The sequence below is a fragment of the Eptesicus fuscus genome, chromosome 9 (genome assembly GCF_027574615.1).
Source record: "Eptesicus fuscus isolate TK198812 chromosome 9, DD_ASM_mEF_20220401, whole genome shotgun sequence".
NCBI classification, from domain to species: domain Eukaryota; kingdom Metazoa; phylum Chordata; class Mammalia; order Chiroptera; family Vespertilionidae; genus Eptesicus; species Eptesicus fuscus.
In genome coordinates, this window is record NC_072481.1 from 41,308,818 (window position 1) to 41,324,964 (window position 16,147).

The 16,147-nt window shown below is 45.4% G+C and overlaps 1 protein-coding gene across 4 annotated transcripts in view; it reads left to right on the forward strand.

Annotated features, from left to right (window-relative positions):
- The window catches only part of FGGY (FGGY carbohydrate kinase domain containing), a 398,594-nt gene that overhangs the window by 351,207 nt on the left and 31,240 nt on the right, over window positions 1-16,147 (forward strand). Inside the window, exon 15 of one of the 4 annotated variants that reach the window (XM_054720997.1) lies at window positions 46-93. The exons of the other annotated variants lie outside the window; for them this stretch is intronic. The gene's annotated coding sequence lies outside the window, so the exon portion shown is untranslated. Of the gene's footprint in view, window positions 1-45; window positions 94-16,147 lie in introns of those variants that run through there. 4 annotated transcript variants of the gene reach the window in all.

Sequence of the window (16,147 nt, forward strand, 5' to 3'; positions counted from 1 at the left end):
TTCTTCTCCTGAAGCTGGTTTTTTTTGTTTTGTTTTTTTTTTCAGCATGTTCACATTTTAAACCGAAACACACCAGGTTGACAGCACGGTCTCTGTGTGGAAGCAGACACTCTTGGTCAGGCGTCCTCAAACTACGGCCCGCGGGACACATGCGGGTGTTTCTGCCGTTTTGTTTTTTTACTTCAAAATAAGATATGTGCAGTGTGCATAGGAATTTGTCCATAGTTTTTTTTAAACTATAGTCCGGCCCTCCAACGGTCTGAGGGACAGTGAACTGGCCCCCTGTTTAAAAAGTTTGAGGACCCCTGCGAGTCTTGGTAATCTCACCATTAATTATGGGAAAACCCTAAACCCATATGGATCAGTCACAGGCCAATGAGAGGCAGCAGGGAGCTAGCCACGAGCATGCAACCTGAAGTCATATATTTGGGCCTTGAACCGTACCAGGCTCCTTTACTTGCCACTAGATTTGGGAACATCACTTTGCTGTGCCGAGCCTTAGTTTATTTCTCTGTAAAAGAGGGTGAATCATAATTTCAAAAGGTTATGATGAGGCTTAACAAATCCCACGTTTCAGCACATGGTCACTACTCAATACATGTTTGTTTCAGCCTTTCCAGATAAAAGCCGCCCCCCCCCCCCCCGCATCCCACCCCCCACCTTGGACTTTTAAATGTAACTGGTCATTTAAAACTGTTGACTTCCATCCCTTCTGAGGATTTCGTAGCTGAATAGTGGAATCACAGCTTGCTCCAGAATCTGAGGCAATTTCCTCATGATGTGTCTCAATGGGCCTAAAGGAAACGAAACACCTACACCATTGCTCAGTGCTGGAAAATTCTCCAGGGTGGCCGGCCCCTTTGGAGGAGAGGAGCCAGGACTGGGGGCTGGGGGGGAGGTTTGCTCTAATCTACTGGGGTGGACAGTTCCTTCTTCTAGGCTTTTGTAGTTTCTGAACTCACTGAGCCTCCTGCCTGTACAAGGATAATGCCCTGTGCCTTGGACATCATCTCTTCCCCTCTCCTCACCTGGCATCCTTCACTTCTGGTAGCATCACAGTGCCTAAGGCTGGGAGCCCAGACACTCGTGCTGGACTGCGTGGAATCAAAATCCAATTGTCACTCTTACGTGTGAGGGCTGGAGCAAGTTTCTTACTTCTCTCTGCCTTCGTTTTCCTTTCTGTAAAACGGAAATTCTAGTATTACCTACCTCATAGAGCTGTTGCAAGAGTCAATATTTATAAAGCACTTGCCACACAGTCCAGTGTGCAAGGAGCTACAAAGAAATTGTGTCCAGCATCTGAATCCTAGCTCCTTCTTTCACAGCAACTTGACTTTGGATAATATACTTATTCTAGCCTCAGGTCTCTCATTTGTAAAATGGGTATGAAAATATCTACTGCATGGGATTGCTGGGAAGGCCAAATGGAATAACGGCCTGTAAAATGGCTATAGGTATTTGATATGTGGTGGCCATCCTGGCACTGATTCTTGAAAGAGATGGGAATGAATAAGTAGTGAGTACTGAATGCTCAAAAGCAAAGGGAAGAGGCTGGTGATTCAAAGAGAAGGCTTTGGAGGCAGACACTGGGTTACATTCAGCCTCCACCGCTCTTGGCCCTGTGACCTTGGACCTAAACTCTCCAGCAGCTTCCTAATCTGTAAAATTAGTTAATAATAGTGCCTACCGCTAGGCTTGTTCTCAAGAGGAAATGACATTAATTGGGCACATAGAACGTTCTTAATACAATGAACTATTATTGATACTCACGTCGCCTGCCCATCCCCGGAAGATCCTCCTGCAGTCAGGGGTCCCTGGGCAGAAGGCACAGCAGCAAAGGCAGAGCCACAGCCCAGTTCACTCTGGTGGATTTGGAGCATAAGGTAGGAAATAGGAGCAAAACTCAGGAAGGGAAACTGAGGCAGGAGTTTGGTTTCTATGGATCAGTCCAAAATAATTGGGGCAGAAAAAACACACAAACACCACAATTAAGAATGTCCATCAGGATTTATCTTTAGCAATATATATCATTTTAAAACAGTTTTGGGGGGTAGATAATATTTTCAATTTTCACATCGTGAAACTGAGGGTCAGAGGTTAAGTGACTTGCTCAAGGTCACACACTATTGAATAGAGGATCTGGAATTGGAGCCCAGGTCTGTCCAGCTCCATATCCCTCATTGATGTGCTGTTACTATATGTCCTGCCTCTATTGGGAACGACTCAGAGGCCAAGCAGGAGGGGGAGAGGAAGCAGGGAGGGGAGGGGAGGGGAGGGAGAAAGGGAGGGGAGACCACTGGGAGACCAGAGGAGGCAGAGGCAGGGGCAGCAGGCCCAGAGCTGACAGGCAGCATATAAAAGTTTGGAAATTTTGCCTTAAGAAACAAAAGAGTGTTTACAGCTGAGGCCAGTTTCAGCTGTACCCTGTGTACTAGGCCGAGGATAAACCAAAACACAGCCATAAATAGTACTCCCCAGAATGCTCGCCACAACAGCTCACTGTGCTCCTTCTGTGTGTCGATGACTGCTGACACCCTCCACGTGAACGTGGCTGAGCCTGTCCCTCTGCATGGAGTCAGCCTCAGCCCCTTCGAATGAGGTTGGTAACAGTGCCTAACTCTAGGCTTGGGTGTGAGTAGGAGTGCAGGAATTACCAGATGGTCAGCCATGCGAAGTCTCCACAAATGGACCTGCTGGAGGAAGCAGCATCCCGGGACCCAGCACTGGGACAGGCCTTCCTAAAGCCACTGCTTCGAAGGGGCCCATCCAAGTCCAGCGGTCACGCCCCAGCTTGTTACAGAATATGTTCTTACAGCTATCCTCTCTCTAACTTAAAAAAGAGCCTCAAAGCTAGAAGACACTTTAACAAGTCATCTAGTCTAATGCATTTAAAAGATGGGACACACCCTGGCCAGTTTGTTCAGTGGTTAGAGCGTCGGCCCTTGGACCGAAGGATCGCAGGTTCGATCCCTAGCCCTGGTCAGGGTGAGTGCAGGAGACAAGCAGTCCATATGTCTCTCTCACATCGATGTTTCTCTCTCTCCCTGCCTCCTCCCTCCTTCACACTCTCTCTAAAGATCAGTGGAAGGAAGAAAAAAGATGGGGACACTTGGTTATAGAGAAAAAACCTGAGACTAGAACCAGGCCTCCTGATTCTGAGCCCACAACATGGCATGTCTAACGCTGCCCCCCTGAGCCTTTCCAATTCAGTAAGGGACGGTCTGCCAGCCTCTCCAAAGGCAGGGCTGGGATGTGAGAGATGGGAAGGAGGCTGCGTTTGTATTGATGATCTTACCTTCCCCCAATTTCAGTATTTCTTCTCACCTGTCTAAACTAACTAGTCCTGTGTGCTCAACTCTCGTTGCCTGAGAAACGGGTCCTTGGATTCCCAGTTATTGCTGCTCGCCTGACCAGGGCTTTTCCTGTGTGGCAGTGCTGCCTCTGGGACAATGGAAAGGCCCCGGGACCAGGAGGGTGACTGGCTCAGCCCCTGTGGATGGGCTTCCCAGGTGAGGCAGTGCCCACCCCAGGCATCCTCCGTCATGCCTCTGGTGCAGGTGAGGAAGAGGTAACATGTTGAGTGGTATAACCACGGTTAATCTTTAAATTAGGTTGTGTGAGGCAGGTAGATATAGTAGCATCTCCATTTACAAATGAGAAATTGGAAGTTTAGAAAGACAAATCACTTGTTCGAAGCCACACAGCCAGAAAGGGAGAGTTGGGACCTGAACCTAGATTTGTCTTAAAATCCCAAAGTATAAGCTCCTTCAGGTTCATCTGGCTAGAGAAGGTGAGGTCAGTGCACACACACACACACACACACACACACACACTCACAGTGGAAGAGTGCTTTCTAATCTGTGACGTGCCACCCATCAGTGAAGGGCCATAAGGATGACGATTAGCTGCCCAGGCCAAGCCAAGAACACTTAGTGGCTGCCCGCAGCCAGTGCTACCCCTGAGGAAACCTTCCTTCCCCGGGACATGTGGGAGTGCAGCCATTACTCAAAGAAGCTACTTACAAATGAGAGGAGTGGAGGAGCGCTTGAGGGGCAGGGATCTGTAAGCCAGTCGAGGAGTTCTCCAGTGCAGTGATTTTCAACCTTTTTCATCGCATAGCACACATAAACCAATTACTAACATTCTGCAGGACACCAAAAAAAGATGTTGTTGTGTTTTTTTGCCGATCTGACAAAAAAAAAATAGATAGGCCAGTGGTCGGCAAACTCATTAGTCAACAGAGCCAAATATCAACAGTACAACGATTGAAATTTCTTTTGAGAGCCAAATTTTTTAAACTTAAACTTCTTCTAACGCCACTTCTTCAAAATAGACTCGCCCAGGCTGTAGTATTTTGTGGAAGAGCCACACTCAAGGGGAGCCGCATGTGGCTCGCGAGCCGCAGTTTGCCGACCACGGAGATAGGCTATTGATTCACTCGCACCGGGTGGCTATTGTGTTGGCTGTTCTCATATTTTTCATTTGACAATCTAAGGGAAAAGATGTCAGTGCCCCTGACTAGTCAGGTATTGCATGTTTTAACAATTCTTGCGGCACACTGGTTGAAAATCAGTGTTCTAACGCCATCGGAGGGCTACTACAGGCAGGCCTGGCTGCATAATTTGTGGGGCCCAGTGCAAAATGAAATGTTGGGTGCTGGTCCATGCCAGAGAAATCTCCCCTTCCCATGGGCTTGCTGCCTCAGCTCATGGCTGACAGGTGACCCCCAAGGGTTCCCAGCTTCCCAGTTGCCAATCCAACACTCCATGGCAGTGGGGGTGAGAGGGAGAGCCACTGCCTTGCCCCACCCAGAAATGCTGCAGGCTCACTGCCTGGCCTGGCTCTCCCCTTATCTGCTCTGGTCCCCACACTTCCTCCCACCCTGTGTAACCTTGTCACCACCAGGGGTGCCTGGTCAGCAGTGGGGATGTGGAATAGGACACCCAAAGGCGGGAAACAGCCAAGAACCTGCCCTAGAAAAGAAAAGGCAGCAGTAGACCCTTCCCCCAGCCCATCCCCCACTGTCCCATCAGCCTTCCTTTACAAAGCATGGATTGAAAGATAAAATCATTAAGAATTTCAAGACAGCAACGGCAGATCACTAAACCCCAAGCTTGGGCACTTCCTGGTGTGGTGTCCTGGTAGGTACACAGGCGCCACACCCATGAAGTGGCCCTCATGTCAGGTTCTTAACAAAGTTTCACTAGTCCACAGGAAATGGAAACCTAAGGGCAGTGTGCGAGTCTTTAACAAAGCTCGATGTGGACAATTTAAATGATTTCCCTTCATTCTGAGATCATGGTCATCTTTTGTTGTTGCTGTTGTTATGACATAATGGTCAGAGTAAATGGTGAGTCGTTGGTTTTCTTAAGGGCCTTTTATGACAAAATAAAAAGCTGGCAATTTTTCCCAGGTCGCCAAAGGGTTTGGATGCTCTATTGATCCAAGGTTTGGGAACTCCTGACCTGTCTAAGGTCGTGGCCCTTCCTGCTTATGGAAATGGAGCTTCTTCCCCATCCACCAGCATCAGAAAGTCTCCACCCCACAAAGTATTCATTGTATTCTTCAGTATTTCCTAGGTATATGTTTTTAATTTTTTCAATATTTTTTATTGATTTTTTACAGAGAGAGGAAGAGAGAGCGAGAAAAAAACAAACATAGATTGGTTGCCTCTCACACAGACCCTTACTGGAGATGGAGCCAGCAACCTGGGCATGTACCCTGACCACCAGGAATCAAACTGGCGACCTTTTGGTGCACTGGATGATGCCCACCCACTGAGCAACACCAGCCAGGGATCTAGGTATCTCTTTGATCTTCTGACATCTAAAGTTTAGTGGAGTATGTTAGAAGAGCAACACAGAATAAGGACATCAAAATAAAAATTCAGAGTCCAAAACATCCCAGTTTCCGAGGATCCCAGAGAGTGAAGGGCCCAATGACTGTCACTCCTCCAAATCTCCTACCTCCCAGAGCTCCTGAGAAGTACAGAGCCTGCACCCAGCACAGACCCAGCTCGTACCTCATGTCCTGGCATAATCATTGATCATTGATCACTAAAAGTGTCTAGGACTCTGAGGCAAGCTTATCGGGTAATAAGCTATGGCCACCCTAATAAAACACCCCTTCATCTCTCCAGAGGCAGTGAGCCCCACAGAGGCTGCTATTTTCTGAGCAGGAAGCCCATGGTGGCTAAATGAATGGGTGCATCCGTCCTGCCAGAGGCCCGGTGGGGTGCCAGCCTGGAGCCTGGAGGATCCACTTAGATTCTGGGCATCTTAAGACCTAACAGCGGGTGAGTCCATCCGTATGATTCCAGTTCAATGGCTTCCACCATTGCCTTGTCGTGTAGGAGCATCATGTTGAAGGCCAAGTGGCTTTCTATCCTTTGAGGAGGGAAAACAGGTCAACCCAATGGCCCACTGAACCCTGGAAATAAACAACATGCAGTGCCTTTGGGGGATTGCCACCTACATGGTTTTACCCCAGAAGATGTGAAATTTAACATAAGCCAGCAGCTGATTACTGTGCAGTCCACATGCACAGAACCAACCATTGTGGTGTCTTCTCAGTTGCAGAGCCAGACAGACTTGCCCAGGAATAGACCAGCTGGTAGACAGGGCTTTGGGGTGAGAGAAGAGGAGGAGGAGAAAAAAATAACAAGGCAGATAGGTGGACAGTTTGGAAATGTACAGAGTCTGTGCCATTTGATGGCTATTGTTTTTACTTTTTATTCCACGTATTTGATATATGGAAAGACATCTTTGCTATCCTGGCCTCAGAGTCTTAGATTTAAGAAGCCAATCGTTGACCCGAGGAAGAGTTCCATAAATCCCACTTGCAAGGCCTTCAGACAAAGAACAACTTGGGACAAGCTGGAGAGTTTGCAGGGCATTTTGGTGACATTTCTGGATGCCCTTTGTTTCCCCCTTTCAAGAAAAGCCCTTTATTTCCTTGCTTTCTCACATAACAGCTTGGAATTCATGCCCCTTCTTCCTCCTCTCCCCGCCCCCCCCCCCCCCCCCAATGCGCATCTGAATTTGCTGGGTTTGTTAAGAGTCAGGGCGTGAAGCATTTTCCATGGTAGAAAAGTCCTGGCATCCCAGCGCAGAACTAATGTGGGATTTGGGAAGGCTGCCCTATTTGTGCACTTAAATAGGGCTCCCCAAGGCAGCTGATCCATCGGTGTCATAGGAAACCGACACTGGGGCCAGGAAAGGCTGAGACTGTGAGCACTGGGAGGGCGTGAGTGTGGACTCCACACCTGTTCCCCAATGACTGGGACCAGGAGCCACAGGAAATAAAGTCAGGGGCTTTCCTACTATCCTGTTTGGATCCCAGGACCGGTTTCATTCTTCAGTGTGTCACCAATGTTTAAGTCAAGTCCCCAAACACTAGGAGAAAGAAGACTAGAGCAAGGTTCCCTTTGCGTTATGAATTAAGATCTTGGTTCTGATAAGACCTCTGAAGTTGACAAAAATTGTGGTGGAAAAACAATAGACTGTAGAGTCCAACAAGTCCAACCAAGGGCACTGAGTCTGACTCTGCTCCTATTAGACTATGTCAGATCTTGGAGAAGTCACTCGGCTACTTCTGCGCTTGAGTTTTCTTCCCTAGTAAAGGCATTCTAGCACCTAGTCCATGGGTTCGTTATAATAACAGCAGCTAACATTTGTGGAGCAATTACTGTGGGGGGCACTGAACTTAACCCTCTTTGGCCTCTACAAGATCGAGTCTGTATCAGAGGTTGGCACACTACTTCCTGTGGGCTAGATCTTGCCCTCTGCCCGATTCTGCAAATAATGTCTTATTGGAACACAGGGATGACCATTTATTCACATCTGGTCATGCAGTGGTTGCTCTCATGCTATGCTCCAGATTGAGTGGTTGAAACAAATGGTGTGGCCCACAAACCCAAAAATCTATAATAATAGAAGCGTAATATGCTAATTAGACCCGATGTCATTCCAGATGAAGCCACAGTGGCAGGGGCTTAGGCAGAGGCGGCTAGGGGAGATCAGGCAGGCAGGCGAGTGGTTGGGGCAATCAGGCAGGCAGGTAGATGCAATTAGGGGCAATCAGGCAGGAAGGAAAGCAGTTAGAGGCAATTAGGCAGGCAGGCAAGTGGTTAGGGGTGATCAGGCAGGCAGGTAGAGGTGGTTAAAGGCGATCAGGCAGGCAGGTGAGTGGTTAGAGGCGATCAGGCAGGCAGGTGGACGAGCGGTTAGGGGCAATCAGGCAGGCAGGCAGAGGCAATTAGGGGTGATCAGGCAGGTGAGTGGTTAGAGGTGATCAGGCAGGCAAGCAGAGGGGTTAGGAGCTTCAGGCAGGCATGCAGAGTGGTTAGGGACAATCAGGCAGGAAGGCAGACGGGCGAGTGATTAGAAGCCAGAGGTCCCGGATTGTGAGAGAGATGTCCGATTGCCAATTTAGGCCTGATCTTGCAGGGGTCTCAGATTGTGAGAAGATGCAGGTGGGCTAAGCCCCCCGCCGCCCCGTGCATGAATTTCGTGCACCAGGCCTCTAGTATTTACTACATGGCCCTTTACAGAAAAAATTTGTAACTCTGGCTTTAAATGATGCCAATGTAAAGTTGAAGAAAATAAGTCATAGTCATTTTAAGTAACTTAACTGAGGTCACACAGTTGGTAACAGGTAGAACTAAGATTGGAACCCAATAGCCTGGCTCCAAAACATGTGCTCTTCACTAGTATCCTGTATGGAATACTATAAAATACCTAGTACTGCCTGATATGTAGGGGATGTTTAACACATCTGTTTGGTTAGTGATGCTTTGCATTCCCCCCATGGTACTTCTTTTCCTTTTGCCTCACTTCCCACGATCCTCTCAATTCCAACTGCCTTTTCCTTTTCTTCTATCAGATTGTATTTTCAATTCAGCAGACTTCTGGGAAGTTTGATAGTTAGTATCTCAATCCATCAAACAATTCTAGGAGGTTGGTATCATTATCTTCCTTTTTAAAAAATGGGGGAAAACACTCCTGACCTCTGAGCTCCCAAGAAAATCTATTTGGAACCCCTCAGAGGAAATGTTGCTGGGACTTTGGGAACATGTTTTATACTGAAAACTAACATTAAAGAAAAGCATCTCAGTGGTTGCTTGAGAGAGGGTTACAATCTAATTGGAAAGTAAACCAAAATATTAGAACAATAGCCAGCATTTTTAAAGATAACTTTATTTAGTACAGATCGTCAGTGGGTATGAATTCAGACAAGAGAATGGGCCGGGGGTATGGGGCGTATGGACAGTTTCCTGGAGACAGTCCAGTGTAAGCTAGGCCTTAAAGTTGAGGCAGGATTTAGAAAGGAGAAGCTCAGATTTGGGCATCATGGGGTGAGGAAAGGAACCACAGAGAGAAGATAGAAATGAAATGTCTCAAAGGGACAGGCCCAGCAAATCCCACAGAACTGTGGAAGTCAGAATGCATACAGAGTGGGGACACACGGTGAGGGACTTTGAAGGCCAGAGGGACAGGTCTGGGGTGTAGAAAAATAATAATAACACCTATGTGCAGGATTGCTGACCTGTACCCTCTGTATACATCCTCTCCTTCAACCCTACCAATCGTTCCATGATGTACATATGATCCTGTTTTGCAAATGAGAGCACTGAAGTCTAGATTGATTATACCTTTCAAATATTAATGGGAAAGTTAGCAACAGGATTTTCGTGTCGTTACTTTCTCCTGTGGAAAGTGCTTAAGGTTGGGATTTTATAGTGTACCCCTACAATGTAATTTAGGTTCTTCCTGTAAAACTGGTCCTGCTTGTTCTGATGCTGTTATCTATTATCAGTTATTCATGGACTCAGAGGGAGAGTACAAGATATTAGAGCTCTACGCCACCTGGACCGGTCGGATACCCAACAGTGGGGAGCTATGGAACACTTTTGAGCAGGGGATGCTATAATGAAAGAAATTATGTGAACAGAGTCAGACTGGATGGGAGCTGGGAAATACCGGAGGGAGAAGGTAGTATGAACCCAGAAGTTGGATTGAGCCATAGGACCTTGGATTAGGGATGACTGAAGAGGACCTGGCAAAAGAGATGGGCACAAGTATGGGTCAGAGGGCTGTGAGCAGCACTGTTTAGACCTTACTACTAGGCAGTCATGCCGGAGGAACATGGAACTTGGAGTCTGAAGATTTAGGTCATAGTTCCACTGCTAAAAATGCACGTGTGCAGGAGAGAAAATGGGAGGATTATACACGGGTTGAGTTATACAGCATCTCATTGGATCTTCCCATCAGCTCTAGAAGATGGTAATGATAATTACAGAAAACATGTAAACACTTCTGTGTGTCGGCACTTTCTATATTCTCTTCTAGCCATTTTCTATGTATTAAATCACTTAATCTTCATAGAAAACCCATGAAATAGGCCCCATTGTTATCCCCTTTGTATAGATGGGGAGACTGAGGCACAGAGAGGTTAAGTAACATGACTGTGGTCACACAGCTAGTAAGTAGATAAATTACACTTTGAACCTAGGCAGTTTGGCCCTGAGTCTATACTCAGCACTTCCACACTTCCTGTAAGTTGAGTTTGCCCAGGGGAGCATTCTAGGTTAAAGTTCTTTCACCCCTTTAGCTGCATATTGACACTCCCATCTCTACACCATGGGGTCAGGGACCTCCCACTGAGAAGGCTCCTTGCCACAGCCTGGTATTGCTCACAGCCTGTCTGGAACCTTTCCCTGCCCCCTCCCAACCCCCAGGCCCCCACCCTGGCCTCCTTGGTTCTCCAAGCTCCCTTTGTTCTAGCTTCCTGCCCCAGTACCACTCCTGCTGCTCCCCTTCTCTGAATAATTTGCTTTTGCTCTTGAGGCACTTTGACCTCTTTTATTCAAGGTGACTCTCCAGTTCCCAGGATCCTCCCCGCCACCAGCCACAGGAGTGGCATCACCACCAGATTTGTACCAGCTCCTCAGACAGGACTGGACAGCTCAGCTCATTTGGCCACCTTCTCAAGGGATGGTCTCTGGCAGTTGTCCCAGTCCCACCTGTTCCTGGCAGCTGCCCATCCAACGGGATAAGGCTAGTTTGGGGAGCAGCAAGAAGACTTCTTCACCCTAGTTAAGTCTTCCCTAACAAAAAAAGGGCAAACGTGCCTTTTAAAAAGGAGTGTTCTAAAATACTGCACAAGATGCTATAGCAGCTAAGGGCATGGTCTCTGAAATCAGAAGGATGTGGGTTCAAAATCCAGTTCTGCCACTTGCCAGCTTGTCATCCTAGGAATGCTCAGTCTCAGTCCTTGGTTTGCAAAGTAGAGCGAAAAGAAGGCCTAACTTATTAGGTGGTCATGAGAGTTCAGTGAAATGCTGTATGTGAGCACATATCACAGCCCCTGACCAGCAGTAAGAGCTCAGTAAATGGTGGTTATTAAGTATCATTACACACAGAATCATTGAAAACTCCCTGGAGATATTTCAGTCAGTTATTCAACAAACATTTACCGAGATGTTACTACTATCTGCCAGCTCCATGCTGGGTGCAAATATGGATAAGTATATTTATAAAAGAAAGCAATGCGAATAACCATTTATTATAGGTCAGACATGGTTCTAGGCATTTCAGAGGCATTATTTCATTTAATCTTGATAAGGGCTTTGCAAGCAGGCATTATAATTGTCACTCTACAGATGAAGAAACTGAGATTCAGTAAGGCTAACTCCCCAAAGATGTGGTCGGTGGTTGAGTGTGGTACCAACTATTCATAAGTAAACCAATATATTCCGAGATCAAGTTTCCACTATTTTACTCCCATCTCACGGAATAGCATGCCTTTGTTTAGGTAACTTTCTGGTTAAAAGGAAGTTCACTGGAAAGTGTTATTGATTCCATTCTTATTGGTCCAGATCTCTAAAAGAGGTGAGCATTCTTTTTTTTTTTTTTTGAATATTTATAAAAATATATATTGATTTTAGAGAGGAAGGGAGAAGGAGAGTGACATAGAAACTTCAATGATGAGAGAGAATCATTGATCAGCTGTCTCCTGCCCGCCCCCTACTGGCGATCAAGCCTGCAACCTGGGCATGTGCTCTGACCTGGAATTGAACCACAGCCCAGCTGGCCATCAGAGTCATCAATCCCAATGCCAGGCTGCGCAGTGAAGAAAATGAATAGACAGATTGTGTACACATTGTATTTGTGTTAATAAAATCATAAAATTCTGCCAAAAAAATGACCTCCTGGTTCATAGGTCAAAGCTCAACCACTGAGCCATGCCCGCCAGGCGAGGTGAGTATTCTTGTGTCTCTTTTGGTTTTCAGTCCATGAGGCCAGTGGGCTGTCCTCCAATGACGGGGGATTTCAGCATCATTCGGGAAACCTTCCCTCAATATGCAGACCTGGAAATAGAGATGAAGAAGGTGGCAGGTGAGGAGCTCATGCTGGACTCACCCCAGACATGCTTTGCAAGTTACATTGTTTTGTTTTTGAAACAAGTCCCTGTCGTGAGCTTGCTTTTTGGATTTGTGCCTTCTGCTTTCAGCCATTGAAAAGCTGAGTATGTCAAGGAAACAAAGGTCCTTCCCTTAGTTGAGGTCCTAATTTTGTCTCTACTTCGGTGGTTTGAAACTAATTGCAGACTCTGGCGGCGCCTCCATGTACGAAATGAAATGAGAGTTTGAGTCAATTACTTAATAACGAAGAGAGGAAAATCTACTTTTCTTTCCATTATCTAAAGATTTCGGGCATATGTAAGTGGGTGTGCTTTTTTAAATTGAATTATGTGAAAAATTGGCCTCAAGCCTTCATTTCACTTTGCCCATCTAGAAACAATCTCAAGTTGTGTTTCAGATGAGAGGTGGCTCGTCTTAGACTGCTTCCTAGGACCGGAGGGTCTTGCTGGAACAATGGCAGGCTAAGAGATGTTGGTGTTATCATGATAGAATATTTGTGTGTGCTTGGGGGAGGCTGCTGTATTATGCATTTCATTTAAATTTTTAAAAAGGGCTGTAATAACTAGAATAATTCAAGATGAAGAGTTTCCTTCGTCTCGTTTATTGATTCATTTATTTAGTCCTTACTATGGCCAACAAGGCCTTTCTGATTTCATCTCCTGCTATTCTGCCCCTTGCCCGGTCTACTCCAACTACTAGTACCCTGACCTCCTCTCTCTCTCTCTCTTTCCACATGCCAAGCACACCCCTGCCTCAGGGCTTCCATACAAACAGTACCCTCTGCACGGAATCCTCTTCCCCTAGATATGTACACAGTTCACACCCTCATTCCCTTCAGATCTCTGCTCAGATGCCATTTTATCAGAGAAATGCCATTTCTGGCCACCCGACAAACGGCCTGCTCCACTCCTCTCATTCGTCATCCCCTTACCCTACTTGATTCTTTTTCCTAGTTGTTATCACCACCTAATATAATGTATGTGAACTTGTATATATGTACATGTACATATATTATTCTAATAAACTTTATTTTTAGAACAGTTTTTTTATTACAGAAAAATTGGAAAGATATACAGAGAGTTTTTGTAAACCCCATACCCAGTTTTCCTTATTCTTGTCTTACATTAGAGGGGTACGTTTGTTATCACTGATGAAGCAGTCTTGAGGTAGTAGTATTCACTGAAGTCCATACTTTATTCAAATTTCTTTAGTTTCTACCTATCATCCTTTATGTGTTCCAGGATCCCATCCAGGGTATTAGATTATATTTAGTCATCATTTCTCTTTGGGCTCCTCTGGTTCTTGATGACCTTGGCAGTTGTAAGGAGTACTGGTTAGAGATTTTATAGAATATTCCTCCATTGGACTTTGTCTGATGTTTTTCTCATAATTAGTCTGCAGTTAAAGCCTTGGAGGAGCAAGACTACAGAGATAAGGTCCCATTCTCATCACAGGATATCAAGGGTACATTATCGCCATGACTTATCACTGGTGGTGTTGACCTTGACATCTAGCTGAGGTAGTGTTGGGCTTCTCACTGCAAAATCACTCTGTGTTTTTCCACTTTCCATCGTGTCCTCTCTGAAAGGAAGTCACCATGGGCAGCCCACACTTAAGTGGAAATTAGGCTTCCCTTCCTTGGGTAGAATATCTAAATCAATTTGGAATTCTGCATGGTAGAGTCATCTCCATCTTATGCATTTATTTACTCATTCACTCAATAATTTCTTTGTAACAGTGAGGACTCATAGGTGTTTGTGTTATATTTTGGGTTACACTCCAATAATATATTTTGTTGCTCATTTGTTGCAGTTTTGGCCATTGGGAGCTCCTCACATGTCTTCTTTATTCTCTGACATAACCCCGTGAGTTTGTGTGTGTTTTTTAATTATTTACTTTCTGGCACTACAAGATGTTCCAGGCTCATCTTATGTATCAATGCCCAAGCCCTTGAATCTACTACTCCTTCAAGGAGCCCTGATTCTTTTTATTGGAGAATGGTATTAGAAACCAAGATCCGGGCACTTAGTGTGCTTATTCTACTGAGCTGTTATTGCTTCTAGGCCCTCCCAGCTAGCTGACAGTACCAGGAAATATATGTGTGTATGCTAACCTGTGTATATACTCGTATCTATAACTATTTCTATATGTACTCATCAGTGTTCCATTGCATAAATGCACCAGTTTGTTTATTCATCCACATACTAAAGGATGTCTTGGTTGCCTCCAGTTTTGGGTGATTATGAATAAACATTCACATGCAGGTTTTTACATGGACATAAGTATTCAAAACCAGTTGGGTAAACACCCAGGGACACAATTCCTGGGTCGTATGGTAAGACTGTTTATGTTTGTTATAAGCTACCAAACTGTTCTCCAAAGTGGCTGTTCTATTTTGCATTGCCCCCAGAATCAGAGTTCCATTTGTTCCACATCCTCCTCAGCATTTGGTATTGTCAGTGTTTTGGATGTGGGCTATTCTAATAGGTGTATAGTGGTATCTCATTGTTGTTTTAATTTGTAATTCCCTAACAGCAAACGATATTTAGCATGTTTTCATATGCTATTTGCCATCTGTTTATCTTCTTTAGTGAAATATATGTTGGATTTGATTTGATTTGCTAATTCAGTATTGAGGATTTTGCATTGATATTCAGAGGATATATTAGTTTTTAACTTTCCTGTTTTGTAATGTCTTTATATCTGGTTTAGGTATTAGAGAATGCTGGGGGGAGGTTATTAATTATGGATTCAATTTATTTAATAGATATAACTCTATTCAGATGATGTGTTTCTCCTCATGTTAATTTTGGTAGTTTGCATCTTTTAAGGAAATAATGCATATTCTCTAAGTTATCAAAGTTGCTCATAGGATTCTTTTATTATCTGACTAATGTCCCTGGGAGCAGTAATGATGACCTCTCTCTAACTTCTGATATTAATAATTTGTGTCTTCTCTCTGTGTATCTTGGTTAGCCTGGCAAAGATGTATCAATTGTATTGATTTTTTCAAAGAACCCATTTTTGGTTTCTTAGATTTCCTCCGTTGTTTTCCTGTGTTCAATTTCATTATTCAATTTGCATTATTTCTTTTCTTCTTCTTGCTTCTTAGACTTTTCTTCTCCTGCTCGCTTTAGGCTTTAATTGCTCCTCTGTCTCAGGACTTCCCTACAAACTCCTCCCCAGAGTGAGTCTGCCTCTTACAGCTTTCACCTGCAATCCATTCTTATTACACTGGAGCCCTGTTAGAGTGGTTTTACGAGGTGGAGAAGGGAGAGCCCTCTATAATCTTTTTATTAAATCTTAGCTCTTAGTGAACCTGCATCGTTGGGCTATGACCTTCAAAGACGTTTCTTACCTTTCCCCTCCATCTGTGGTGAAACTGGAAAGCTACAAGGGCCTAGAGTTGGAGAGGTGTCCTCCCTTGGGTGGGATAAGGCTCTGGGAAAGTCTCCTCCCCTGAAGAGCAGGCCTTTGTTACAGAGAACTCTCTGGCATCTCTCCCTCCCGCTGCGAGAGCAAAGGGGGATTATTCTCGCCTCTTCCGTGAGAACCTGGTAAGATTCCTAGAAGTAAAACTCATGAAAGTGTGGGCCCCTCCACTACAACTGCAGCCCCAGGAGTGTCTCGGTCTTACGCTGGTCCACCCTAAGCCCCAGCACTTCATCAAAGTGACCACTTACGTGTCCCTGCAAGTGTGTGGCTCCAGTGGCTCCTGCTCTA